Source organism: Balaenoptera physalus (assembly GCF_965194825.1).
Source record: "Balaenoptera physalus genome assembly, chromosome: Y".
In the NCBI taxonomy this organism is placed as follows: Eukaryota; Metazoa; Chordata; class Mammalia; order Artiodactyla; family Balaenopteridae; genus Balaenoptera; species Balaenoptera physalus.
Genome location: NC_138904.1, coordinates 8,098,368 through 8,124,815, shown reverse-complemented (window position 1 = coordinate 8,124,815; position 26,448 = coordinate 8,098,368).

The window sequence follows — 26,448 nt, the reverse complement described above, 5'->3', positions numbered from 1 at the left end:
TGTGTGTGTGTGTGTGCACGGGTGCTAATTTAGGCTCTGCTTTGAGTCACAGTGAGCCATGTCTGTGTGTTTCTGCTGGTATAGACTGTGCGTGGAGTCACATTGAGCCATGTATGTGTGCGTGTGTTTGTCTTGGTGTAGGCTGTGCATTGAGTCACAGTAGCTGTTTGTGTGTCTGTGCTGGTATAGGCTATGCATTGAGTCACAGTGAGCTGTGTGTGTTTGTGTGCGCTGGTATAGGCTGAGCATTGAGTCACAGTGAGGTGTGTGTCTGTGTATGTGTGTGTGTGTATGTGTTGGGGTATAGGCTCTGCAATGAGTCTCCATGACCTGTGAGTGTGTGTTTGAGTGTGTGTGTGTGCTGGTATAGGCTGAGCATTGAGTCACAGTGAGGCATGTCTGTGTGCCGGTATAGGCTGTGCATTGAGTTACAGATGTGTGTGTGTGTGTGTGTGCAGGTATTGACTGGGCATTGAGCCACAGTGAGATGTGTGCATGTGTGTGTGTGTGTGAGTGTGTGCTGGTATAGACTGTGCATTGAGTCACAGGTGTTTGTGTGTGTGTGTGTGTGCTGGAATAGACTGTTCATTGAGTCACAGTCAGTCATGTGTGTGTATGTGTGTGTGTGTGCACTGGTATAGGCTGACTTTGAGTCAGAATGAGGTGTATGTGTGTGTGCATCTGCTGGTATATGCTTTGCATTGAGTCACAATGAGCTATGGGTGTGTGTGTGTGTGTGTGTGTGTGTGTGTGTGTGCTGGTATAGATTTTACCCTGAGTCACAGGGAGCCGTGTGTGTGCTGGTATAGACTGAGCATTAAGTCTCAGTGAGCTTTTCTTGAGTGTCTGTGTGTGTGTGTGTGTGTGTGTGTGTGCTGGTATAGGCTGTGCACTGACTCACAGTCACTCGTGTGTGTGTGTGTGTGTGCAGGTATGGAGGATGCATTGAGTCACAGTCAAACGTGTGTGTGTTTGGACACGCTGGTATAGGCTGTGCATTCGGTCACAGTTAGGAGTGTTTGTGTATGTGTGTGCTGGTATAAGCTGAGCATTGAGCCACAGTGAGGTGCATGTGTTTATGTGTGTGTGTGCCGTTAGAATCTGTGCATTGAGTCACAGTGATTCATGTGTGTGTGTGTGCATGTGTGTGTGCCGGTATAGGCTGTGCATTGAGTCACAGTAACCCGTGTGTGTTTGTGCTGGTATAGACTGTGCATTGAGTCACAGCCATGTGTGTGACTGTGTGTGTGCTGGTATAGACCCTGAATTGAGGCACAGTCAGATGTGTTTGTGTGTGTCTGTGTGCTGCTATAGACTGTGCATGGAGTCACAGTGTGCCGTGTGTGTGTGTGTGCATGATGGTATAGACTGTGCATTGAGTCACAGTGAGGTGTGTGTGTGTGAGTGCTGGTATAGGCTGTGGACTGAGTCACATTGACCTGTGTGTGTGTGTGTGTGTGTGCAGGTACGGGTGGTGCATTGAGTCACAGTCAGCGATGTGTGTGTGTGTGTGTGTGTGCTGGTGTAGACCCTGCATTGAGTCATAGTGAACCGTGTGTGTTTGTACAGGCTGTGCATTGAGTCACAGTGAGGTGTGTGTCTGCGAATTTGTGTGTGTGTATGTGTTGTGGTATAGGCTCTGCAATGAGTCACCGTGAGCTGTGAGTGTGTGTTTCTGTGTGTGTGTGTGCTGGTATAGGCTGAGCATTGAGTCACCATGAGGCCTGTGTGTGTGCCGGTAGAGGCTATGCATTGAGTCACAGATGTGTGTATGTGTGTGTCTGTGTGTGCAGGTATAGACCGGGCATTGAGCCACAGTGAGACGTGTGCGTGTGTTTGTGTTTGTGTGTGTGTATCTGCTGGTATGGAAAGAGCATTGAATCACACTGGGCCGTGTCTGTGTGTGTGTGTGTGTGTGTGCTGGTATACACCCTGCATTGAATCACAGTGAGCCGTGTGTGTGTGTGCTGCTATAGTCTGAGCATTGAGTCACAGTGAGGTGCGTGTGTGTATGTGCTGCTTATAGACTGTGCATTGAGTCACAGTCAGCTGTGTTTTGTGTTTCTGTGTGCTGGTATAGACTGCACTGAGTCACAATCAGCCGTGTGTGTGTGTGTGTGTGTATGCAGGTATAGACTGTGCATTGAGTCACAGTGGGGTGTGTGTGTGTGTCTGCATCTGTGTGTGCTGGTAGAGACTCTGCATTGAGTCACAGTGAGTTGCATGTGTGTGTGTGTGTGTGTGCGACTTATAGACTGTGCATGGAATCACAGTCAGGTGTGTTTGTGTGCGTGTGTGCTGGTATAGGCTGTGCACTGAGTCACAGTGAGCTGTGTTTGTTTGTGTGGTCTGGTATATGCTGTGCATTGAGTCACACTGAGCCATGCATGAGTGTGTGTGTGTGTGTGTGTGTGTTGGTATAGGCTGAGCATTGTGTCACAGGTTTGTGTGTGTGTGTGCACATATAAACTTTGGGTTGAGCCACAATGAGCCAAGTGTGTGTATGTGTGTATGTGCTGGTATGGATAATGCATTGAGTCACACTGAGCTGGACCTGTGTGTGTGTGTATGTGCTGGTATAGACTCTGCATTGTGTCAGAGTCAGGTGTGTGTGCATGCGTGTGTGTGTGTGCTGGTATAGTTTGTGCATTTATTCACAGTAACATATGCGTGCATGTGTGTGTGTGTGTGTGTGCTGGTATAGACTGAGCATTGAGTCAAAGTGAGCTATGTGTGTGTGCTGGTATAGGCAGTGTATTGAGTCACAGTGAGGTTTGTGTGTGAGTGTGTGTTCAGGTATCGGATGTGAAAAGAGTCACAGTGAGTCATGTATTTGTGTGTGTTTGTGCTGCTATTGGCTGTGCATTGAGTGATAGGGGTGTGTGTGTGTATGTGCTGGGATAGGCTGCACATTGAGTCACAGTGAGGTGTGTGTGTGTGTGAGTGTGTGCTTGTATAGAATGTTCATGGAGTCACAGTTAGCCATGTGTGTGTGTGTGTGTGTGTGTGTTTGTGTGTCCTGTTATAGAATCTGTAGTGAGTGACAGTGAGCCATGTGTGTGTGCTGGCATAGGCTGTGCATTGAGTTGCAGTGAGCTGTTCTTGTGTGTGTGTGTGTGTGTGTGTGTGTGTGCTGGTATAAGCTCGGCACTGAGTCACAGTCACCCGTGTGTGTGTGTACATGCCATGCATTGAGTCACACTGATGTGTGGGTGTGTGCAGGTGTGCTGGTATAGATAGTGCATTGAGTCACAGTGCCGTGTGTGTGTGTATCTGCACGCTGGTATAGGGTGTATATTGAGTCACAGTGAGGGGAGTGTGTGTGTGTGCTGGTATACGTTGTGCATTGAGTCACAGGTATATGTGTGTGTGTGTGTGCTGGTGCAGGCTGTGCATTGAGTCACAGTGAGGTGTGTGTGTGTGTGTATGTGCTGGTATAGACTCTGTATTGAGTCACAGTCAGTTGTGTGTGTGTGTGTGCTGGTATAGACTTTGCACTGAATCAGAGTGAGCCGTCTGTGTGTGTTTGTATGTGTGTGCACGTAAGGATGGTGCATTGAATCACAGTGAACAGTGTGTGTGTGTGTGTGTGTGTGTGTGCACGGGTGCTAATTTAGGCTCTGCTTTGAGTAACAGTGAGCCATGTCTGTGTGTTTCTGCTGGTATAGACTGTGCGTGGAGTCACATTGAGCCATGTATGTGTGCGTGTGTTTGTCTTGGTGTAGGCTGTGCATTGAGTCACAGTAGCTGTTTGTGTGTCTGTGCTGGTATAGGTTATGCCATTGAGTCACAGTGAGCTGTGTGTGTTTGTGTGCGCTGGTATAGGCTGAGCATTGAGTCACAGTGAGGTGTGTGTCTGTGTATGTGTGTGTGTGTATGTGTTGGGGTATAGGCTCTGCAATGAGTCTCCATGAGCTGTGAGTGTGTGTTTGAGTGTGTGTGTGTGCTGGTATAGGCTGAGCATTGAGTCACAGTGAGGCATGTCTGTGTGCTGGTATAGGCTGTGCATTGAGTTACAGATGTGTGTGTGTGTGTGTGTGCAGGTATTGACTGGGCATTGAGCCACAGTGAGATGTGTGCATGTGTGTGTGTGTGTGAGTGTGTGCTGGTATAGACTGTGCATTGAGTCACAGGTGTTTGTGTGTGTGTGTGTGTGCTGGAATAGACTGTTCATTGAGTCACAGTCAGTCATGTGTGTGTATGTGTGTGTGTGTGCACTGGTATAGGCTGACTTTGAGTCAGAATGAGGTGTATGTGTGTGTGCATCTGCTGGTATATGCTTTGCATTGAGTCACAATGAGCTATGGGTGTGTGTGTGTGTGTGTGTGTGTGTGTGTGCTGGTATAGATTTTACCCTGAGTCACAGGGAGCCGTGTGTGTGCTGGTATAGACTGTGCATTAAGTCTCAGTGAGCTTTTCTTGAGTGTCTGTGTGTGTGTGTGTGTGTGTGTGCTGGTATAGGCTGTGCACTGACTCACAGTCACTCGTGTGTGTGTGTGTGTGTGCAGGTATGGAGGATGCATTGAGTCACAGTCAACCGTGTGTGTGTTTGGGCACGCTGGTATAGGCTGTGCATTCGGTCACAGTTAGGAGTGTTTGTGTATGTGTGTGCTGGTATAAGCTGAGCATTGAGCCACAGTGAGGTGCGTGTGTTTATGTGTGTGTGTGCCGTTAGAATCTGTGCATTGAGTCACAGTGATTCATGTGTGTGTGTGTGCATGTGTGTGTGCTGGTATAGGCTGTGCATTGAGTCACAGTAACCCGTGTGTGTTTGTGCTGGTATAGACTGTGCATTGAGTCACAGCCATGTGTGTGACTGTGTGTGTGCTGGTATACACCCTGAATTGAGTCACAGTCAGGTGTGTTTGTGTGTGTCTGTGTGCTGCTATAGACTGTGCATGGAGTCACAGTGTGCCGTGTGTGTGTGTGTGCATGATGGTATAGACTCTGCATTGAGTCACAGTGAGGTGTGTGTGTGTGAGTGCTGGTATAGGCTGTGGACTGAGTCACATTGACCTGTGTGTGTGTGTGTGTGTGTGCAGGTACGGGTGGTGCATTGAGTCACAGTCAGCGATGTGTGTGTGTGTGTGTGTGCTGGTGTAGACCCTGCATTGAGTCATAGTGAACCGTGTGTGTGTGTGCTGGTATATTCTGAGCATTGAGTCACAGTCAGGTGCATGTGTGTATGTGTTGCTTATAGACTGTGCATTGAGTCACAGTCAGGTGTGTTTTGTGGTTCTGTGTGCTGGTATAGACTGCATTGAATCACAGTCAGCCATGTGTGTGTCTGTACACAGGTATAGACTGTGCATGAAGTCACACTGAGGTGTGTGTGTGTGTGTACTTGTATAGAATGTTCATGGAGTCAGTGTTTAGCCGTGTTTGTGTGTGTGTGTCTGTTTGTGTGTCCTGGTGTAGAATCTGCATTGAATGACAGTGAGCCATGTGTGTGTGCTTGCATAGGCTGCACATTGAGTCGCAGTGAGCTGTTCTTGTGTGTGTGTGTGTGTGTGTGTGCTGGTATAGACTGTGCACTGAGTCACAGTCACCCGTGTGTGTGTGTACAGGCTGTGCATTGAGTCACACTGAGGTGTGTGTGCGGGTGTGCTGGTATACATAGTGCATTGAGTCACAGTGCCATGTGTGTGTGTGTGTCTGCACGCTGGTATAGGCTGTGTATTGAGTCACAGTGAGGGGTGTGTGTGTCTGTGTGTGCTGCTATAGGCTGACCGTTAAGTCACAGTGATGGGGGTGTGTGTGTGTGCTGGTACAGGCTGGGCATTGAGTCACAGGTGTGTGTGTGTGTGTGCTGGTGCAGGCTGTGCATTGATGCACAGTAAGGTGTGTGTGTGTGTGTCAGTATAGACTCTTCATTGAGTCACAGTGAGCCATGTGTGTGATGGCATAGGCTGTGCATTGAGTCACAGTGAGCCGTCTGTCTGTGTGCTGGTATAGTCTGAGCATTGAGTCACACTGAGGTGTGTGTGTGTGTGTGTATGTGCTGGTATGGATGGTGCATTAAGTTACTCTGAGCCGTGTGTGTGTGTGTGTGTATGTGCTGCTATAGACTGTGCATTGAGTCACAGCTGTGTGTGTGTGAGTGTGTGTGTCTGTGTGCTGTTATAGGCTTTGCCCTGAATCACAGTGAGACGTCTTTGTGTGTTTTTATGTGTGTGTGTGCAGTTATGGACGGTGCATTGAGTCACCATGCCGTGTGTGTGTGTGTGTCTGTAAGCTGGTATAGGCTGTGTATTGAGTCACATTGAGGGGTGTGTGTGTCTGTGTGTGCTACTATAGGCTGACCATTGAGTCACAGTGATGTGTGTGTGTGTGTGTGTGCGGTATAGGCTGCTCATTGAGTCACAGTGAGGTGTGTGTGTGTTTGTATGTGCTGGGATGGACGGTACATTGAGTTGCACTGAGCCGTGTATAGACTGTGTGTTGAGTCACAGTCAGGTGTGTGTGTGTGTGTGTGCTGGTGTAGAATCTGCAATGAGTCACAGTTGTGTGTGTGTGAGTGTGTGTGTCTGTGTGCTGTTATAGGCTTTGCACTGAGTCACAGTGAGCCTTCTGTGTGTGTTTGTATGTGTGTGCAGATATGGATGGTTCATTGAATCACAGTGAGCAGTGTGTGTGTCTGTGTGCTGGTATAGGTGATTCCTTGTGTCACAGTGAGCCATGTGTGAGTGCGTGTTTGTGTTTGTGTGTGTTCTGGTATAGGCTGTGTATCAAGTCACAGTGAGCCCTGTATCTGTGCGTGTGTGTGTGTGTGCTGGTATAGGCTGTGCATTGAGTTATATTAGGGTGTGTGTATGTGCTGGTTTAGGGTGTGCATTGAGTCACAGCTTTGTGTGTGTCTGTGTGTGTGTATGTATGTGTGTGTACTGTTACAGGCTTAGCATTGAGTCACACTGAGGTGTGTGTGCGAGTGTGCTTGTATAGATAGTGCATTGAGTCAGAGTGCCATGCGTGTGTGTCTGCACGCTGGTATAGGCTGTGCATTGAGTCACAGTGAGGGGTGTGTGTGTCTGTGTGTGCTGCTATATGCTGACCATTGAGTCACAGTGAGGTGTGTGTGCGTGTGTGCTGGTATAGGCTGCGCATTGAGTCATAGGTGTGTGTGTGTGTGTGCGGTTGCAGTCTGCACATTGAAACACAGTGAGGTGAGTGTGTGTGTTGGTATAGACTCTTCATTGAGTCACAGTGAGCCATATGTGTTAGAAGGCATAGGCTGTGCATTGAGTCACAGTGAGCCGTGTGTCTGTGTGCTGGTATAGTCTGAGCATTGAGTCACACTGAGGTGTGTGTGTGTGTGTGTGTGTGTGTATGTATTAGTATGGATGGTGCATTGAGTTACACTGAACCGTGTGAGTGTGTATATGTGCTGTTGTAGACTGTGTATTGAGTTATAGTCTGTGTGTGTGTGCTGGTATAGACTGTGCATTGCAACACAGCTGTGTGTGTGAGTGTCTGTGTCTCTGTGCTGTTAAAGGTTTTGCCCTAAATCACAGTGAGCCGTCTGTGTGTGTTTTTATGTGTGTGTGTGTCATGTATGGATGGTGCATTGAGTCACAGTGAGCCGTGTGTGTATATGTGTGTGCTGGTACAGGCTGTGCATTGTGTCACAGTGAGGTGTGTGTGTGTGCATGTGTGCTGGTATACATAGTGCATTGAGTCACAATGCCGTGTGGGTGTGTGTGTCAGCACGCTGGTATAGGTTGTGTTATGAGTCACAGTGAGGGTTGTGTGTCTGTGTGTGCTGCTATAGGTAGACCATAGAGTCACAGTGAGGTGTGTGTGTGTGTGTGTGTGCTGGTATATGCTGCGCATTGAGTCACAGGTATGTGTGTGTGTGTGTGTGCTGGTGCAGGCTGTGCATTGAGTCACAGTGAGGTGTGTGTGTGTTTCTATGTGCCAGTAAGGATGGTGCATTGAGTTGCACTGAGCCATGTATGTGTGTATGTGTATGTGCTGGTATAGACTGTGTATTCAGTCACAGTCAGTTGTGTGTGTGTGTGTGCTGGTATAGACTGCATTGAGTCACAACCATGTGTGTGTGAGAGTGTGTGTCTGTGTGCTGTTATAGGCTTTGCACTGAATCACAGTAAGCCGTCTGTGTGTGTTTGTATGTGTGTTCAGTTATGGACGGTGCATTGAATCATAGTGAGCAGTGTGTATGTGTGTGTGTGTCTGTGTGTGTGTGCACGGGTGCTAATTTAGGCTGTGCCTTGAGTCACAGTGAGCCATGTGTGTGTGTGTTTGTGCTGGTATAGACTGTGCAGTGAGTCACAGTAGGTGTGTGTGTCTGTGCTCGTATAGGCTGAGCATTGAGTCACAGTGAGGTGTGTGTCTGCGAATTTGTGTGTGTGTATGTGTTGTGGTATAGGCTCTGCAATGAGTCACCATGAGCTGTGAGTGTGTGTTTCTGTGTGTGTGTGTGCTGGTATAAGTTGAGCATTGAGTCACAGTGAGGCCTGTGTGTGTGCCGGTATAGGCTATGCATTGAGTCACAGATGTGTGTATGTGTGTGTGTGTGTGTGTGCAAGTATTGACCGGGCATTGAGCCACAGTGAGATGTGTGCGTGTGTTTGTGTTTGTGTGTGTGTATCTGCTGGTATGGAAAGAGCATTGAATCACACTGGGCCGTGTCTGTGTGTGTGTGTGTGTGTGTATGCTGGTATACACCCTGCACTGAGTCACAGTGAGCCGTGTGTGTGTGTGCTGCTATAGTCTGAGCATTGAGTCACAGTGAGGTGCGTGTGTGTATGTGCTGCTTATAGACTGTGCATTGAGTCACAGTCAGCTGTGTTTTGTGTTTCTGTGTGCTGGTATAGACTGCACTGAGTCACAATCAGCCGTGTGTGTGTGTGTGTGTGTGTATGCAGGTATAGACTGTGCATTGAGTCACAGTGGGGTGTGTGTGTGTGTCTGCATCTGTGTGTGCTGGTAGAGACTCTGCATTGAGTCACAGTGAGTTGCATGTGTGTGTGTGTGTGTGTGAGACTTATAGACTGTGCATGGAATCACAGTCAGGTGTGTTTGTGTGCGTGTGTGCTGGTATAGGCTGTGCACTGAGTCACAGTGAGCTGTGTTTGTTTGTGTGGTCTGGTATATGCTGTGCATTGAGTCACACTGAGCCATGCATGAGTGTGTGTGTGTGTGTGTGTGTGTTGGTATAGGCTGAGCATTGTGTCACAGGTTTGTGTGTGTGTGTGCACATATAAACTTTGGGTTGAGCCACAATGAGCCGAGTGTGTGTATGTGTGTATGTGCTGGTATGGATAATGCATTGAGTCACACTGAGCTGGACATGTGTGTGTGTGTATGTGCTGGTATAGACTCTGCATTGTGTCAGAGTCAGGTGTGTGTGCATGCGTGTGTGTGTGTGCTGGTATAGTTTGTGCATTTATTCACAATAACATATGCGTGCATGTGTGTGTGTGTGTGTGTGTGCTGGTATAGACTGAGCATTGAGTCAAAGTGAGCTATGTGTATGTGCTGGTATAGGCAGTGTATTGAGTCACAGTGAGCTTTGTGTGTGAGTGTGTCTTCAGGTATCGGATGTGAAAAGAGTCACAGTGAGTCATGTATTTGTGTGTGTTTGTGCTGCTATTGGCTGTGCATTGAGTGATAGGGGTGTGTGTGTGTATGTGCTGGGATAGGCTGCACATTGAGTCACAGTGAGGTGTGTGTGTGTGAGTGTGTGCTTGTATAGAATGTTCATGGAGTCACAGTTAGCCCTGTGTGTGTGTGTGTGTGTGTGTTTGTGTGTCCTGGTATAGAATCTGTAGTGAGTGACAGTGAGCCATCTGTGTCTGCTGGCATAGGCTGTGCATTGAGTTGCAGTGAGCTGTTCTTGTGTGTCTGTGTGTGTGTGTGTGTGTGCTGGTATAAGCTCTGCACTGAGTCACAGTCACCCGTGTGTGTGTGTACATGCCATGCATTGAGTCACACTGATGTGTGGGTGTGTGCAGGTGTGCTGGTATAGATAGTGCATTGAGTCACAGTGCCGTGTGTGTGTGTATCTGCACGCTGGTATAGGGTGTATATTGAGTCACAGTGAGGGGAGTGTGTGTGTGTGCTGGTATACGTTGTGCATTGAGTCACAGGTATATGTGTGGGTGTGTGTGCTGGTGCAGGCTGTGCATTGAGTCACAGTGAGGTGTGTGTGTGTGTGTATGTGCTGGTATAGACTCTGTATTGAGTCACAGTCAGTTGTGTGTGTGTGTGCTGGTATAGGCTTTGCACTGAATCAGAGTGAGCCGTCTGTGTGTGTTTGTATGTGTGTGCAAGTAAGGATGGTGCATTGAATCACAGTGAACAGTGTGTGTGTGTGTGTGTGCACGGGTGCTAATTTAGGCTCTGCTTTGAGTCACAGTGAGCCATGTCTGTGTGTTTCTGCTGGTATAGACTGTGCGTGGAGTCACATTGAGCCATGTATGTGTGCGTGTGTTTGTCTTGGTGTAGGCTGTGCATTGAGTCACAGTAGCTGTTTGTGTGTCTGTGCTGGTATAGGCTATGCATTGAGTCACAGTGAGCTGTGTGTGTTTGTGTGCGCTGGTATAGGCTGAGCATTGAGTCACAGTGAGGTGTGTGTCTGTGTATGTGTGTGTGTGTATGTGTTGGGGTATAGGTTCTGCAATGAGTCTCCATGACCTGTGAGTGTGTGTTTGAGTGTGTGTGTGCGCTGGTATAGGCTGAGCATTGAGTCACAGTGAGGCATGTCTGTGTGCCGGTATAGGCAGTGCATTGAGTTACAGATGTGTGTGTGTGTGTATGTGCAGGTATTGACTGGGCATTGAGCCACAGTGAGATGTGTGCATGTGTGTGTGTGTGTGAGTGTGTGCTGGTATAGACTGTGCATTGAGTCACAGGTGTTTGTGTGTGTGTGTGTGTGCTGGAATAGACTGTTCATTGAGTCACAGTCAGTCATGTGTGTGTATGTGTGTGTGTGTGCACTGGTATAGGCTGACTTTGAGTCAGAATGAGGTGTATGTGTGTGTGCATCTGCTGGTATATGCTTTGCATTGAGTCACAATGAGCTATGGGTGTGTGTGTGTGTGTGTGTGTGTGTGTGTGCTGTTATAGATTTTACCCGGAGTCACAGGGAGCCGTGTGTGTGCTGGTATAGACTGTGCATTAAGCCTCAGGGAGCTTTTCTTGAGTGTCTGTGTGTGTGTGTGTGTGTGTGTGCTGGTATAGGCTGTGCACTGACTCACAGTCACTGGTGTGTGTGTGTGTGTGTGTGCAGGTATGGAGGATGCATTGAGTCATAGTCAACCGTGTGTGTGTTTGTGCACACTGGTATAGGCTGTGCATTCGGTCACAGTTAGGAGTGTTTGTGTATGTGGGTGCTGGTATAAGCTGAGCATTGAGCCACAGTGAGGTGCGTGTGTTTATGTGTGTGTGTGCCGTTAGAATCTGTGCATTGAGTCACAGTGATTCATGTGTGTGTGTGTGCATGTGTGTGTGCTGGTATAGGCTGTGCATTGAGTCACAGTAACCCGTGTGTGTTTGTGCTGGTATAGACTGTGCATTGAGTCACAGCCATGTGTGTGACTGTGTGTGTGCTGGTATAGACCCTGAATTGAGTCACAGTCAGGTGTGTTTGTGTGTATCTGTGTGCTGCTATAGACTGTGCATGGAGTCACAGTGTGCCGTGTGTGTGTGTGTGCATGATGGTATAGGCTGTGAATTGAGTCACAGTGAGGTGTGTGTGTGTGAGTGCTGGTATAGGCTGTGGACTGAGTCACATTGACCTGTGTGTGTGTGTGTGTGTGCAGGTACGGGTGGTGCATTGAGTCACAGTCAGCGATGTGTGTGTGTGTGTGTGTGTGTGTGTGTGTGTGCTGGTGTAGACCCTGCATTGAGTCACAGTGAACCGTGTGTGTGTGTGCTGGTATATTCTGAGCATTGAGTCACAGTCAGGTGCATGTGTGTATGTGTTGCTTATAGACTGTGCATTGAGTCACAGTCAGGTGTGTTTTGTGGTTCTGTGTGCTGGTATAGACTGCATTGAATCACAGTCAGCCATGTGTGTGTGTGTACACAGGTATAGACTGTGCATGAAGTCACACTGGGGTGTGTGTGTGTGTGTGCTTGTATAGAATGTTCATGGAGTCAGTGTTTAGCCGTGTTTGTGTGTGTGTGTCTGTTTGTGTGTCCTGGTGTAGAATCTGCATTGAATGACAGTGAGCCATGTGTGTGTGCTTGCATAGGCTGCACATTGAGTCGCAGTGAGCTGTTCTTGTGTGTGTGTGTGTGTGTGTGTGTGCTGGTATAGACTGTGCACTGAGTCACAGTCACCCGTGTGTGTGTGTACAGGCTGTGCATTGAGTCACACTGAGGTGTGTGTGCGGGTGTGCTGGTATACATAGTTCATTGAGTCACAGTGCCATGTGTGTGTGTGTGTCTGCACGCTGGTATAGGCTGTGTATTGAGTCACAGTGAGGGGTGTGTGTGTCTCTGTGTGCTGCTATAGGCTGACCGTTAAGTCACAGTGATGGGGGTGTGTGTGTGCTGGTACAAGCTGGGCATTGAGTCACAGGTGTGTGTGTGTGCTGGTGCAGGATGTGCATTGATGCACAGTAAGGTGTGTGTGTGTGTGTCAGTATAGACTCTTCATTGAGTCACAGTGAGCCGTGTGTGTGATGGCATAGGCTGTGCATTGAGTCACAGTGAGCCGTGTGTCTGTGTGCTGGTATAGTCTGAGCATTGAGTCACACTGAGGTGTGTGTGTGTGTGTGTATGTATGTGCTGGTATGGATGGTGCATTAAGTTACTCTGAGCCGTGTGTGTGTGTGTATGTGCTGCTATAGACTGTGCATTGAGTCACAGCTGTGTGTGTGTGAGTGTGTGTTTCTGTGTGCTGTTATAGGCTTTGCCCTGAATCACAGTGAGACGTCTTTGTGTGTTTTTATGTGTGTGTGTGCAGTTATGTACTGTGCATTGAGTCACAGTTTGCCGTGTGTGTGTATGTGTGTGCTGGTACAGGCTATGCATTGAGTCACACTGAGGTGTCTGTATGTGCATGTGTGCTGGTATAGATAGTGCATTGAGTCACCGTGCCGTGTGTGTGTGTGTGTGTCTGTAAGCTGGTATAGGCTGTGTATTGAGTCACAGTGAGGGGTGTGTGTGTGTGTGCTGGTATAGGCTGCTCATTGAGTCACAGTGAGGTGTGTGTGTGTTTGTATGTGCTGGGATGGACGGTACATTGAGTTGCACTGAGACGTGTGTAGACTGTGTGTTGAGTCACAGTCAGGTGTGTGTGTGTGTGTGTGTGTGTGCTGGTATAGACTGTGCAATGAGTCACAGTTGTGTGTGTGTGAGTGTGTGTGTCTGTGTGCTCTTATAGTCTTTGCACTGAGTCACAGTGAGCCTTCTGTGTGTGTTTGTATGTGTGTGCAGATATGGATGGTTCATTGAATCACAGTGAGCAGTGTGTGTGTCTGTGTGCTGGTATAGGTGATTCCTTGTGTCACAGTGAGCCATGTGTGAGTGCGTGTTTGTGTTTGTGTGTGTTCTGGTATAGGCTGTGTATCAAGTCACAGTGAGCCCTGTATCTGTGCGTGTGTGTGTGTGTGCTGGTATAGGCTGTGCATTGAGTTATATTAGGGTGTGTGTATGTGCTGGTTTAGGGTGTGCATTGTGTCACAGCTTTGTGTGTGTCTCTGTGTGTGTATGTATGTGTGTGTACTCTTACAGGCTTTGCATTGAGTCACACTGAGGTGTGTGTGCGAGTGTGCTTGTATAGATAGTGCATTGAGTCAGAGTGCCATGTGTGTGTGTCTGCACGCTGGTATAGGCTGTGCATTGAGTCACAGTGAGGGGTGTGTGTGTCTGTGTGTGCTGCTATATGCTGACCATTGAGTCACAGTGAGGTGTGTGTGCGTGTGTGCTGGTATAGGCTGCGCATTGACTCATAGGTGTGTGTGTGTGTGTGCGGTTGCAGTCTGCACATTGAAACACAGTGAGGTGAGTGTGTGTGTTGGTATAGACTCTTCATTGAGTCACAGTGAGCCATATGTGTTAGAAGGCATAGGCTGTGCATTGAGTCACAGTGAGCGGTGTGTCTGTGTGCTGGTATAGTCTGAGCATTGAGTCACAGTGAGGTGTGTGTGTGTGTGTGTATGTACTGGTATGGATGGTGCATTGAGTTACACTGAACCGTGTGAGTGTGTATATGTGCTGTTGTAGACTGTGTATTGAGTTATAGTCTGTGTGTGTGTGCTGGTATAGACTGTGCATTGCAACACAGCTGTGTGTGTGAGTGTCTGTGTCTCTGTGCTGTTAAAGGTTTTGCCCTAAATCACAGTGAGCCGTCTGTGTGTGTTTTTATGTGTGTGTGTGTCATGTATGGATGGTGCATTGAGTCACAGTGAGCCGTGTGTGTATACGTGTGTGCTGGTACAGGCTGTGCATTGTGTCACAGTGAGGTGTGTGTGTGTGCATGTGTGCTGGTATACATAGTGCATTGAGTCACAATGCCGTGTGGGTGTGTGTGTCAGCACGCTGGTATAGGTTGTGTAATGAGTCACAGTGAGGGTTGTGTGTCTGTGTGTGCTGCTATAGGCAGACCATAGAATCACAGTGAGGTGTGTGTGTGTGTGTGTGTGTGCTGATATATGCTGCGCATTGAGTCACAGGTATGTGTGGGTGTGTGTGTGTGGTACAGGCTGCGTGTTGAGTCACAGGTGTGTGTGTGTGTGCTGGTGCAGGCTGTGCATTGAGTCACAGTGAGGTGTGTGTGTGTTTCTATGTGCCAGTAAGGATGGTGCATTGAGTTGCACTGAGCCATGTATGTGTGTATGTGTATGTGCTGGTATAGACTGTGTATTCAGTCACAGTCAGTTGTGTGTGTGTGTGTGTGCTGGTATAGACTGCATTGAGTCACAACCATGTGTGTGTGAGTGTGTGTGTCTGTGTGCTGTTATAGGCTTTGCACTGAATCACAGTAAGCCGTCTGTGTGTGTTTGTATGTGTGTGCAGGTATGGACGGTGCATTGAATCACAGTGAGCAGTGTGTGTGTGTGTGTGTGTGTGAACGGGTGTTAATTTAGGCTGTGCCTTGAGTCACAGTGAGCCATGTGTGTGTGTCTTTGTGCTGGTATAGACTGTGCAGTGAGTCACAGTAGGTGTGTGTGTCTGTGCTCGTATAGGCGGAGCATTGAGTCACAGTGAGGTGTGTGTCTGCGTATTTGTTTGTGTGTATGTGTTGTGGTATAGGCTCTGCAATGAGTCACCGTGAGCTGTGAGTGTGTGTTTCTGTGTGTGTGTGTGCTGGTATAGGCTGAACATTGAGTCACAGTGAGGCCTGTGTGTGTGCCGGTATAGGCTATGCATTGAGTCACAGAGGTGTGAATGTGTTTCTGTGTGTTTGCAGGTATTGACCGGGCATTGAGCCACAGTGAGACGTGTGCGTGTGTTTGTGTTTGTGTGTGTGTATCTGCTGGTATGGAAAGAGCATTGAATCACACTGAGCCGTGTCTGTGTGTGTGTGTGTGTGTGCTGGTATAGACCCTGCATTGAGTCACAGTGAGCCGTGTGTGTGTGTGCTGGTATAGTCTGAGCATTGAGTCACAGTGAGGTGCGTGTGTGTATGTGCTGCTTATAGACTGTGCATTGAGTCACAGTCAGCTGTGTTTTGTGTTTCTCCGTGCTGGTATAGACTGCATTGAGTCACAATGAGCCGTGTGTGTGTGTGTGTGTGCATGCAGGTATAGACTGTGAATTGAGTCACAGTGGCGTGTGTGAGTGTGTGTGTGCATGTGTGTGTGCTGGTAGAGACTCTGCATTGAGTCACAGTGAGCCATGTGTGTGTGCTGGCATAAGCTGCTCATTGACTCATAGTGAGCCGTTTGGGAGTGCTCCGGTATAGCCTGAGCATTGAGTCACAGTGAGTTGCATGTGTGTGTGTGTGTGTGTGTGTGTGTGCGACTTATAGACTGTGCATGGAATCACAGTCAGGTGTGTTTGTGTGCGTGTGTGCTGGTATAGGCTGTGCACTGAGTCACAGTGAGCTGTGTTTGTTTGTGTGGGCTGGTATATGCTGTGCATTTTGTCACACTGAGCCATGCATGTGTGTGTGTGTGTGTGTGTGTGTGTTGGTATAGGCTGAGCATTGAGTCACAGGTTTGTGTGTGTGTGTGCACATATAAACTTTGTGTTGAGCCACAATGAGCCGAGTGTGTGTATGTGTGTATGTGCTGGTATGGATAATGCATTGAGTCACACTGAGCTGGACCTGTGTGTGTGTGTATGTGCTGGTATAGACTCTGCATTGTGTCAGAGTCAGGTGTGTGTGCATGTGTGTGTGTGTGTGCTGGTATAGTTTGTGCATTTATTCACAGTAACATAAGCGTGCATGTGTGTGTGTGTGTGTGTGCTGGTATAGACTGAGCATTGAGTCAAAGTGAGCTATGTGTGTGTGCTGGTATAGGCAGTGCATTGAGTCACAGTGAGGTTTGTGTGTGAGTGTGTGTTCAGGTATCGGATGTGAAAAGTGTCACAGTGAGTCATGTATTTGTGTGTGTTTGTGCTGCTATTACCTGTGCATTGAGTGATAGGGGTGTGTGTGTGTATGTGCTGGGATAGGCTGCACATTGAGTCACAGTGAGGTGTGTGTGTGTGAGTGTGTGCTTGTATAGAATGTTCATGGAGTCACAGTTAGCCGTGTGCGTGTGTGTGTGTGTGTGTTTGTGTGTCCTGGTATAGAATCTGTAGTGAGTGACAGTGAGCCATGTGTGTGTGCTGGCATAGGCTGTGCATTGAGTTGCAGTGAGCTGTTCGTGTGTGTGTGTGTGTGTGTGTGTGTTTGTGTGTGTGCTGGTATAAGCTCTGCACTGAGTCACAGTCACCCGTGTGTGTGTGTACATGCCATGCATTGAGTCACACTGATGTGTGGGTGTGTGCAGGTGTGCTGGTATAGATAGTGCATTGAGTCACAGTGCCGTCTGTGTGTGTATCTGCACGATGGTATAGGGTGTGTATTGAGTCACAGTGAGGGGAGTGTGTGTGTGTGCTGGTATACGTTGTGCATTGAGTCACAGGGATATGTGTGTGTGTGTTGTGCTGGTGCAGGCTGTGCATTGAGTCACAGTGAGGTGTGTGTGTGTTTGTATGGTGCTGGGATGGACGGTACATTGAGTTGCACTGAGCCGTGTGTAGACTGTGTGTTGAGTCACAGTCAGGTGTGTGTGTGTGTGTGTGTGTGTATGTGCTGCTATAGACTGTGCATTGAGTCACAGCTGTGTGTGTGTGAGTGTGTGTGTCTGTGTGCTGTTATAGGCTTTGCCCTGAATCACAGTGAGACGTCTTTGTGTGTTTTTATGTGTGTGTGTGCAGTTATGGACTGTGCATTGAGTCACAGTTTGCCGTGTGTGTGTATGTGTGTGCTGGTACAGGCTATGCATTGAGTCACACTGAGGTGTGTGTATGTGCATGTGTGCTGGTATAGATAGTGCATTGAGTCACCGTGCCGTGTGTGTGTGTGTGTCTGTAAGCTGGTATAGGCTGTGTATTGAGTCACAGTGAGGGGTGTGTGTGTGTGTGCTGGTATAGGCTGCTCATTGAGTCACAGTGAGGTGTGTGTGTGTTTGTATGTGCTGGGATGGACGGTACATTGAGTTGCACTGAGCCGTGTGTAGACTGTGTGTTGAGTCACAGTCAGGTGTGTGTGTGTGTGTGTGTGTGCTGGTATAGACTGTGCAATGAGTCACAGTTGTGTGTGTGTGAGTGTGTGTGTCTGTGTGCTGTTATAGTCTTTGCACTGAGTCACAGTGAGCCTTCTGTGTGTGTTTGTATGTGTGTGCAGATATGGATGGTTCATTGAATCACAGTGAGCAGTGTGTGTGTCTGTGTGCTGGTATAGGTGATTCCTTGTGTCACAGTGAGCCATGTGTGAGTGAATGTTTGTGTTTGTGTGTGTTCTGGTATAGGCTGTGTATCAAGTCACAGTGAGCCCTGTATCTGTGCGTGTGTGTGTGTGTGCTGGTATAGGCTGTGCATTGAGTTATATTAAGGTGTGTGTATGTGCTGGTTTAGGGTGTGCATTGAGTCACAGCTTTGTGTGTGTCTGTGTGTGTGTATGCATGTGTGTGTACTGTTACAGGCTCTGCATTGAGTCACACTGAGGTGTGTGTGCGAGTGTGCTTGTATAGATAGTGCATTGAGTCAGAGTGCCATGTGTGTGTGTCTGCACGCTGGTATAGGCTGTGCATTGAGTCACAGTGAGGGGTGTGTGTGTCTGTGTGTGCTGCTATATGCTGACCATTGAGTCACAGTGAGGTGTGTGTGCGTGTGTGCTGGTATAGGCTGCGCATTGAGTCATAGGTGTGTGTGTGTGTGTGCGGTTGCAGTCTGCACATTGAAACACAGTGAGGTGAGTGTGTGTGTTGGTATAGACTCTTCATTGAGTCACAGTGAGCCATATGTGTTAGAAGGCATAGGCTGTGCATTGAGTCACAGTGAGCCGTGTGTCTGTGTGCTGGTATACTCTGAGCATTGAGTCACAGTGAGGGGTGTGTGTGTGTGTGTGTGTATGTACTGGTATGGATGGTGCATTGAGTTACACTGAACCGTGTGAGTGTGTATATGTGCTGTTGTAGACTGTGTATTGAGTTATAGTCTGTGTGTGTGTGCTGGTATAGACTGTGCATTGCAACACAGCTGTGTGTGTGAGTGTCTGTGTCTCTGTGCTGTTAAAGGTTTTGCCCTAAATCACAGTGAGCCGTCTGTGTGTGTTTTTATGTGTGTGTGTGTCATGTATGGATGGTGCATTGAGTCACAGTGAGCCGTGTGTGTATATGTGTGTGCTGGTACAGGCTGTGCATTGTGTCACAGTGAGGTGTGTGTGTGTGCATGTGTGCTGGTATACATAGTGCATTGAGTCACAATGCCGTGTGGGTGTGTGTGTCAGCACGCTGGTATAGGTGGTGTTATGAGTCACAGTGAGGGTTGTGTGTCTGTGTGTGCTGCTATAGGCAGACCATAGAGTCACAGTGAGGTGTGTGTGTGTGTGTGTGTGCTGGTATATGCTGCGCATTGAGTCACAGGTATGTGTGGGTGTGTGTGTGTGGTACAGGCTGCGTGTTGAGTCACAGGTGTGTGTGTGTGTGCTGGTGCAGGCTGTGCATTGAGTCACAGTGAGGTGTGTGTGTGTTTCTATGTGCCAGTAAGGATGGTGCATTGAGTTGCACTGAGCCATGTATGTGTGTATGTGTATGTGCTGGTATAGACTGTGTATTCAGTCACAGTCAGTTGTGTGTGTGTGTGTGCGGGTATAGACTGCATTGAGTCACAACCATGTGTGTGTGAGAGTGTGTGTCTGTGTGCTATTATAGGCTTTTCACTGAATCACAGTAAGCCGTCTGTGTGTGTTTGTATGTGTGTTCAGTTATGGACGGTGCATTGAATCATAGTGAGCAGTGTGTATGTGTGTGTGTGTCTGTGTGTGTGTGCACGGGTGCTAATTTAAGCTGTGCCTTGAGTCACAGTGAGCCATGTGTGTGTGTGTTTGTGCTGGTATAGACTGTGCAGTGAGTCACAGTAGGTGTGTGTGTCTGTGCTCGTATAGGCTGAGCATTGAGTCACAGTGAGGTGTGTGTCTGCGTATTTGTGTGTGTGTATGTGTTGTGGTATAGGCTCTGCAATGAGTCACCATGAGCTGTGAGTGTGTGTTTCTGTGTGTGTGTGTGCTGGTATAAGTTGAGCATTGAGTCACAGTGAGTCCTGTGTGTGTGCCGGTATAGGCTATGCATTGAGTCACAGATGTGTGTATGTGTGTGTGTGTGTGTGCAGGTATTGAACGGGCATTGAGCCACAGTGAGACGTGTGCGTGTGTTTGTGTTTGTGTGTGTGTATCTGCTGGTATGGAAAGAGCATTGAATCACACTGAGCCGTGTCTGTGTGTGTGTGTGTGTGTGCTGGTATAGACCCTGCATTGAGTCACAGTGAGCCGTGTGTGTGTGTGCTGGTATAGTCTGAGCATTGAGTCACAGTGAGGTGCGTGTGTGTATGTGCTGCTTATAGACTGTGCATTGAGTCACAGTCAGCTGTGTTTTGTGTTTCTCCGTGCTGGTATAGACTGCATTGAGTCACAATCAGCCGTGTGTGTGTGTGTGTGTGTGCATGCAGGTATAGACTGTGAATTGAGTCACAGTGGCGTGTGTGTGTGTGTGTGTGCATGTGTGTGTGCTGGTAGAGACTCTGCATTGAGTCACAGTGAGCCATGTGTGTGTGCTGGCATAAGCTGCTCATTGACTCATAGTGAGCCGTTTGGGAGTGCTCAGGTATAGCCTGAGCATTGAGTCACAGTGAGTTGCATGTGTGTGTGTGTGTGTGTGTGTGTGCGACTTATAGACTGTGCATGGAATCACAGTCAGGTGTGTTTGTGTGCGTGTGTGCTGGTATAGGCTGTGCACTGAGTCACAGTGAGCTGTGTTTGTTTGTGTGGGCTGGTATATGCTGTGCATTTTGTCACACTGAGCCACGCATGTGTGTGTGTGTGTGTGTGTGTGTGTGTTGGTATAGGCTGAGCATTGAGTCACAGGTTTGTGTGTGTGTGTGCACATATAAACTTTGTGTTGAGCCACAATGAGCCGAGTGTGTGTATGTGTGTATGTGCTGGTATGGATAATGCATTGAGTCACACTGAGCTGGACCTGTGTGTGTGTGTATGTGCTGGTATAGACTCTGCATTGTGTCAGAGTCAGGTGTGTGTGCATGTGTGTGTGTGTGTGCTGGTATAGTTTGTGCATTTATTCACAGTAACATAAGCGTGCATGTGTGTGTGTGTGTGTGTGCTGCTATAGACTGAGCATTGAGTCAAAGTGAGCTATGTGTGTGTGCTGGTATAGGCAGTGCATTGAGTCACAGTGAGGTTTGTGTGTGAGTGTGTGTTCAGGTATCGGATGTGAAAAGTGTCACAGTGAGTCATGTATTTGTGTGTGTTTGTGCTGCTATTAGCTGTGCATTGAGTGATAGGGGTGTGTGTGTGTATGTGCTGGGATAGGCTGCACATTGAGTCACAGTGAGGTGTGTGTGTGTGTGAGTGTGTGCTTGTATAGAATGTTCATGGAGTCACAGTTAGCCGTGTGTGTGTGTGTGTGTGTGTGTTTGTGTGTCCTGTTATAGAATCTGTAGTGAGTGACAGTGAGCCATGTGTGTGTGCTGGCATAGGCTGTGCATTGAGTTGCAGTGAGCTGTTCTTGTGTGTGTGTGTGTGTGTGTGTGTGTGCTGGTATAAGCTCTGCACTGAGTCACAGTCACCCGTGTGTGTGTGTACATGCCATGCATTGAGTCACACTGATGTGTGGGTGTGTGCAGGTGTGCTGGTATAGATAGTGCATTGAGTCACAGTGCCGTCTGTTTGTGTATCTGCACGATGGTATAGGGTGTGTATTGAGTCACAGTGAGGGGAGTGTGTGTGTGTGCTGGTATACGTTGTGCATTGAGTCACAGGTATATGTGTGTGTGTGTTGTGCTGGTGCAGGCTGTGCATTGAGTCACAGTGAGGTGTGTGTGTGTGTGTATGTGCTGGTATAGACTCTGTATTGAGTCACAGTCAGTTGTGTGTGTGTGTGCTGGTATAGGCTTTGCAGTGAATCAGAGTGAGCCGTCTGTGTGTGTTTGTATGTGTGTGCAAGTAAGGATGGTGCATTGAATCACAGTGAACAGTGTGTGTGTGTGTGTGTGTGCACGGGTGCTAATTTAGGCTCTGCTTTGAGTCACAGTGAGCCATGTCTGTGTGTTTCTGCTGGTATAGACTGTGCGTGGAGTCACATTGAGCCATGTATGTGTGCGTGTGTTTGTCTTGGTGTAGGCTGTGCATTGAGTCACAGTAGCTGTTTGTGTGTCTGTGCTTGTATAGGCTATGCATTGAGTCACAGTGAGCTGTGTGTTTGTGTGCGCTGGTATAGGCTAAGCATTGAGTCACAGTGAGGTGTGTGTCTGTGTATGTGTGTGTGTGTATGTGTTGGGGTATAGGCTCTGCAATGAGTCTCCATGAGCTGTGAGTGTGTGTTTGAGTGTGTGTGTGTGCTGGTATAGGCTGAGCATTGAGTCACAGTGAGGCATGTCTGTGTGCCGGTATAGGCTGTGCATTGAGTTACAGATGTGTGTGTGTGTGTATGTGCAGGTATTGACTGGGCATTGAGCCACAGTGAGATGTGTGCATGTGTGTGTGTGTGAGTGTGTGCTGGTATAGACTGTGCATTGAGTCACAGGTGTTTGTGTGTGTGTGTGTGTGCTGGAATAGACTGTTCATTGAGTCACAGTCAGTCATGTGTGTGTATGTGTGTGTGTGTGCACTGGTATAGGCTGACTTTGAGTCAGAATGAGGTGTATGTGTGTGTGCATCTGCTGGTATATGCTTTGCATTGAGTCACAATGAGCTATGGGTGTGTGTGTGTGTGTGTGTGCTGGTATAGATTTTACCCTGAGTCACAGGGAGCCGTGTGTGTGCTGGTATAGACTGTGCATTAAGTCTCAGTGAGCTTTTCTTGAGTGTCTGTGTGTGTGTGTGTGTGTGTGTGTGCTGGTATAGGCTGTGCACTGACTCACAGTCACTCGTGTGTGTGTGTGTGTGTGCAGGTATGGAGGATGCATTGAGTCACAGTCAACCGTGTGTGTGTTTGTGCACGCTGGTATAGGCTGTGCATTCGGTCACAGTTAGGAGTGTTTGTGTATGTGTGTGCTGGTATAAGCTGAGCATTGAGCCACAGTGAGGTGCGTGTGTTTATGTGTGTGTGTGCCGTTAGAATCTGTGCATTGAGTCACAGTGATTCATGTGTGTGTGTGAGCATGTGTGTGTGCTGGTATAGGCTGTGCATTGAGTCACAGTAACCCGTGTGTGTTTGTGCTGGTATAGACTGTGCATTGAGTCACAGCCATGTGTGTGACTGTGTGTGTGCTGGTATACACCCTGAATTGAGTCACACTCAGGTGTGTTTGTGTGTGTCTGTGTGCTGCTATAGATTGTGCATGGAGTCACAGTGTGCCGTGTGTGTGTGTGTGCATGATGGTATAGACTGTGCATTGAGTCACAGTGAGGTGTGTGTGTGTGAGTGCTGGTATAGGCTGTGGACTGAGTCACATTGACCTGTGTGTGTGTGTGTGTGTGCAGGTACGGGTGGTGCATTGAGTCACAGTCAGCGATGTGTGTGTGTGTGTGTGTGTGTGTGTGTACTGGTGTAGACCCTGCATTGAGTCATAGTGAACCGTGTGTGTGTGTGCTGGTATATTCTGAGCATTGAGTCACAGTCAGGTGCATGTGTGTATGTGTTGCTTATAGACTATGCATTGAGTCACAGTCAGGTGTGTTTTGTGGTTCTGTGTGCTGGTATAGACTGCATTGAATCACAGTCAGCCATGTGTGTGTGTGTATACAGGTATAGACTGTGCATGAAGTCACACTGGGGTGTGTGTGTGTGTGTGCTTGTATAGAATGTTCAAGGAGTCAGTGTTTAGTCGTGTTTGTGTGTGTGTGTCTGTTTGTGTGTCCTGGTGTAGAATCTGCATTGAATGACAGTGAGCCATGTGTGTGTGCTTGCATAGGCTGCACATTGAGTCGCAGTGAGCTGTTCTTGTGTGTGTGTGTGTGTGTGTGTGTGCTGGTATAGACTGTGCACTGAGTCACAGTCACCCGTGTGTGTGTGTACAGGCTGTGCATTGAGTCACACTGAGGTGTGTGTGCGGGTGTGCTGGAATACATAGTGCATTGAGTCACAGTGCCATGTGTGTGTGTGTGTCTGCACGCTGGTATAGGCTGTGTATTGAGTCACAGTGAGGGGTGTGTGTGTCTGTGTGTGCTGCTATAGGCTGACCGTTAAGTCACAGTGATGGGGGTGTGTGTGTGTGCTGGTACAGGCTGGGCATTGAGTCACAGGTGTGTGTGTGTGTGCGCTGGTGCAGGCTGTGCATTGATGCACAGTAAGGTGTGTGTGTGTGTGTCAGTATAGACTCTTCATTGAGTCACAGTGAGCCATGTGTGTGATGGCATAGGCTGTGCATTGAGTCACAGTGAGCCGTCTGTCTGTGTGCTGGTATAGTCTGAGCATTGAGTCACACTGAGGTGTGTGTGTGTGTGTGTATGTGCTGGTATGGATGGTGCATTAAGTTACTCTGAGCCGTGTGTGTGTGTGTGTGTGTGTATGTGCTGCTATAGACTGTGCATTGAGTCACAGCTGTGTGTGTGTGAGTGTGTGTGTCTGTGTGCTGTTATAGGCTTTGCCCTGAATCACAGTGAGACGTCTTTGTGTGTTTTTATGTGTGTGTGTGCAGTTATGGACGGTGCATTGAGTCACAGTTTGCCGTGTGTGTGTATGTGTGTGCTGCTACAGGCTATGCATTGAGTCACACTGAGGTGTGTGTATGTGCATGTGTGCTGGTATAGATAGTGCATTGAGTCACCTGCCGTGTGTGTGTGTGTGTCTGTAAGCTGGTATAGGCTGTGTATTGAGTCACATTGAGGGGTGTGTGTGTCTGTGTGTGCTACTCTAGGCTGACCATTGAGTCACAGTGATGTGTGTGGGTGTGTGTGCGGTATAGGCTGCTCATTGAGTCACAGTGAGGTGTGTGTGTGTTTCTATGTGCTGGGATGGACGGTACATTGAGTTGCACTGAGCCGTGTATAGACTGTGTGTTGAGTCACAGTCAGGTGTGTGTGTGTGTGTGTGCTGGTGTAGAATGTGCAATGAGTCACAGTTGTGTGTGTGTGAGTGTGTGTGTCTGTGTGCTGTTATAGGCTTTGCACTGAATCACAGTGAGCATTCTGTGTGTGTTTGTATGTGTGTGCAGATATGGATGGTTCATTGAATCACAGTGAGCAGTGTGTGTGTCTGTGTGCTGGTATAGGTGATTCATTGTGTCACAGTGAGCCATGTGTGAGTGCGTGTTTGTGTTTGTGTGTCTTCTGGTATAGGCTGTGTATCAAGTCACAGTGAGCCCTGTATCTGTGCGTGTGTGTGTGTGTGCTGGTATAGGCTGTGCATTGAGTTATATTAGGGTGTGTGTATGTGCTGGTTTAGGGTGTGCATTGAGTCACAGCTTTGTGTGTGTCTGTGTGTGTGTATGTATGTGTGTGTACTGTTACAGGCTTTGCATTGAGTCACACTGAGGTGTGTGTGCGAGTGTGCTTGTATAGATAGTGCATTGAGTCAGAGTGCCATGTGTGTGTGTCTGCACGCTGGTATAGGCTGTGCATTGAGTCACAGTGAGGGGTGTGTGTGTCTGTGTGTGCTGCTATATGCTGACCATTGAGTCACAGTGAGGTGTGTGTGCGTGTGTGCTGGTATAGGCTGCGCATTGAGTCATAGGTGTGTGTGTGTGTGCGGTTGCAGTCTGCACATTGAAACACAGTGAGGTGAGTGTGTGTGTTGGTATAGACTCTTCATTGAGTCACAGTGAGCCATATGTGTTAGAAGGCATAGGCTGTGCATTGAGTCACAGTGAGCCGTGTGTCTGTGTGCTGGTATGGTCTGAGCATTGAGTCACACTGAGGTGTGTGTGTGTGTGTGTGTGTGTATGTACTGGTATGGATGGTGCATTGAGTTACACTGAACCGTGTGAGTGTGTATATGTGCTGTTGTAGACTGTGTATTGAGTTATAGTCTGTGTGTGTGTGCTGGTATAGACTGTGCATTGCAACACAGCTGTGTGTGTGAGTGTCTGTGTCTCTGTGCTGTTAAAGGTTTTGCCCTAAATCACAGTGAGCCGTCTGTGTGTGTTTTTATGTGTGTGTGTGTCATGTATGCATGGTGCATTGAGTCACAGTGAGCCGTGTGTGTATATGTGTGAGCTGGTACAGGCTGTGCATTGTGTCACAGTGAGGTGTGTGTGTGTGCATGTGTGCTGGTATACATAGTGCATTGAGTCACAATGCCGTGTGGGTGTGTGTGTCAGCACGCTGGTATAGGTTGTGTAATGAGTCACAGTGAGGGTTGTGTGTCTGTGTGTGCTGCTATAGGCAGACCATAGAATCACAGTGAGGTGTGTGTGTGTGTGTGTGTGTGCTGATATATGCTGCGCATTGAGTCACAGGTATGTGTGTGTGTGTGTGTGTGCTGGTATAGACTGAGCATTGAGTCAAAGTGAGCTATGTGTGTGTGCTGGTATAGGCAGTGCATTGAGTCACAGTGAGGTTTGTGTGTGAGTGTGTGTTCAGGTATCGGATGTGAAAAGAGTCACAGTGAGTCATGTATTTGTGTCTGTTTGTGCTGCTATTGGCTGTGCATTGAGTGATAGGGGTGTGTGTGTGTGTATGTGCTGGTATAGGCTGCACATTGAGTCACAGTGAGGTGTGTGTGTGTGTGAGTGTGTGCTTGTATAGAATGTTCATGGAGTCACAGTTAGCCATGTGTGTGTGTGTGTGTGTGTGTGTTTGTGTGTCCTGGTATAGAATCTGTAGTGAGTGACAGTGAGCCATGTGTGTGTGCTGGCCTAGGCTGTGCA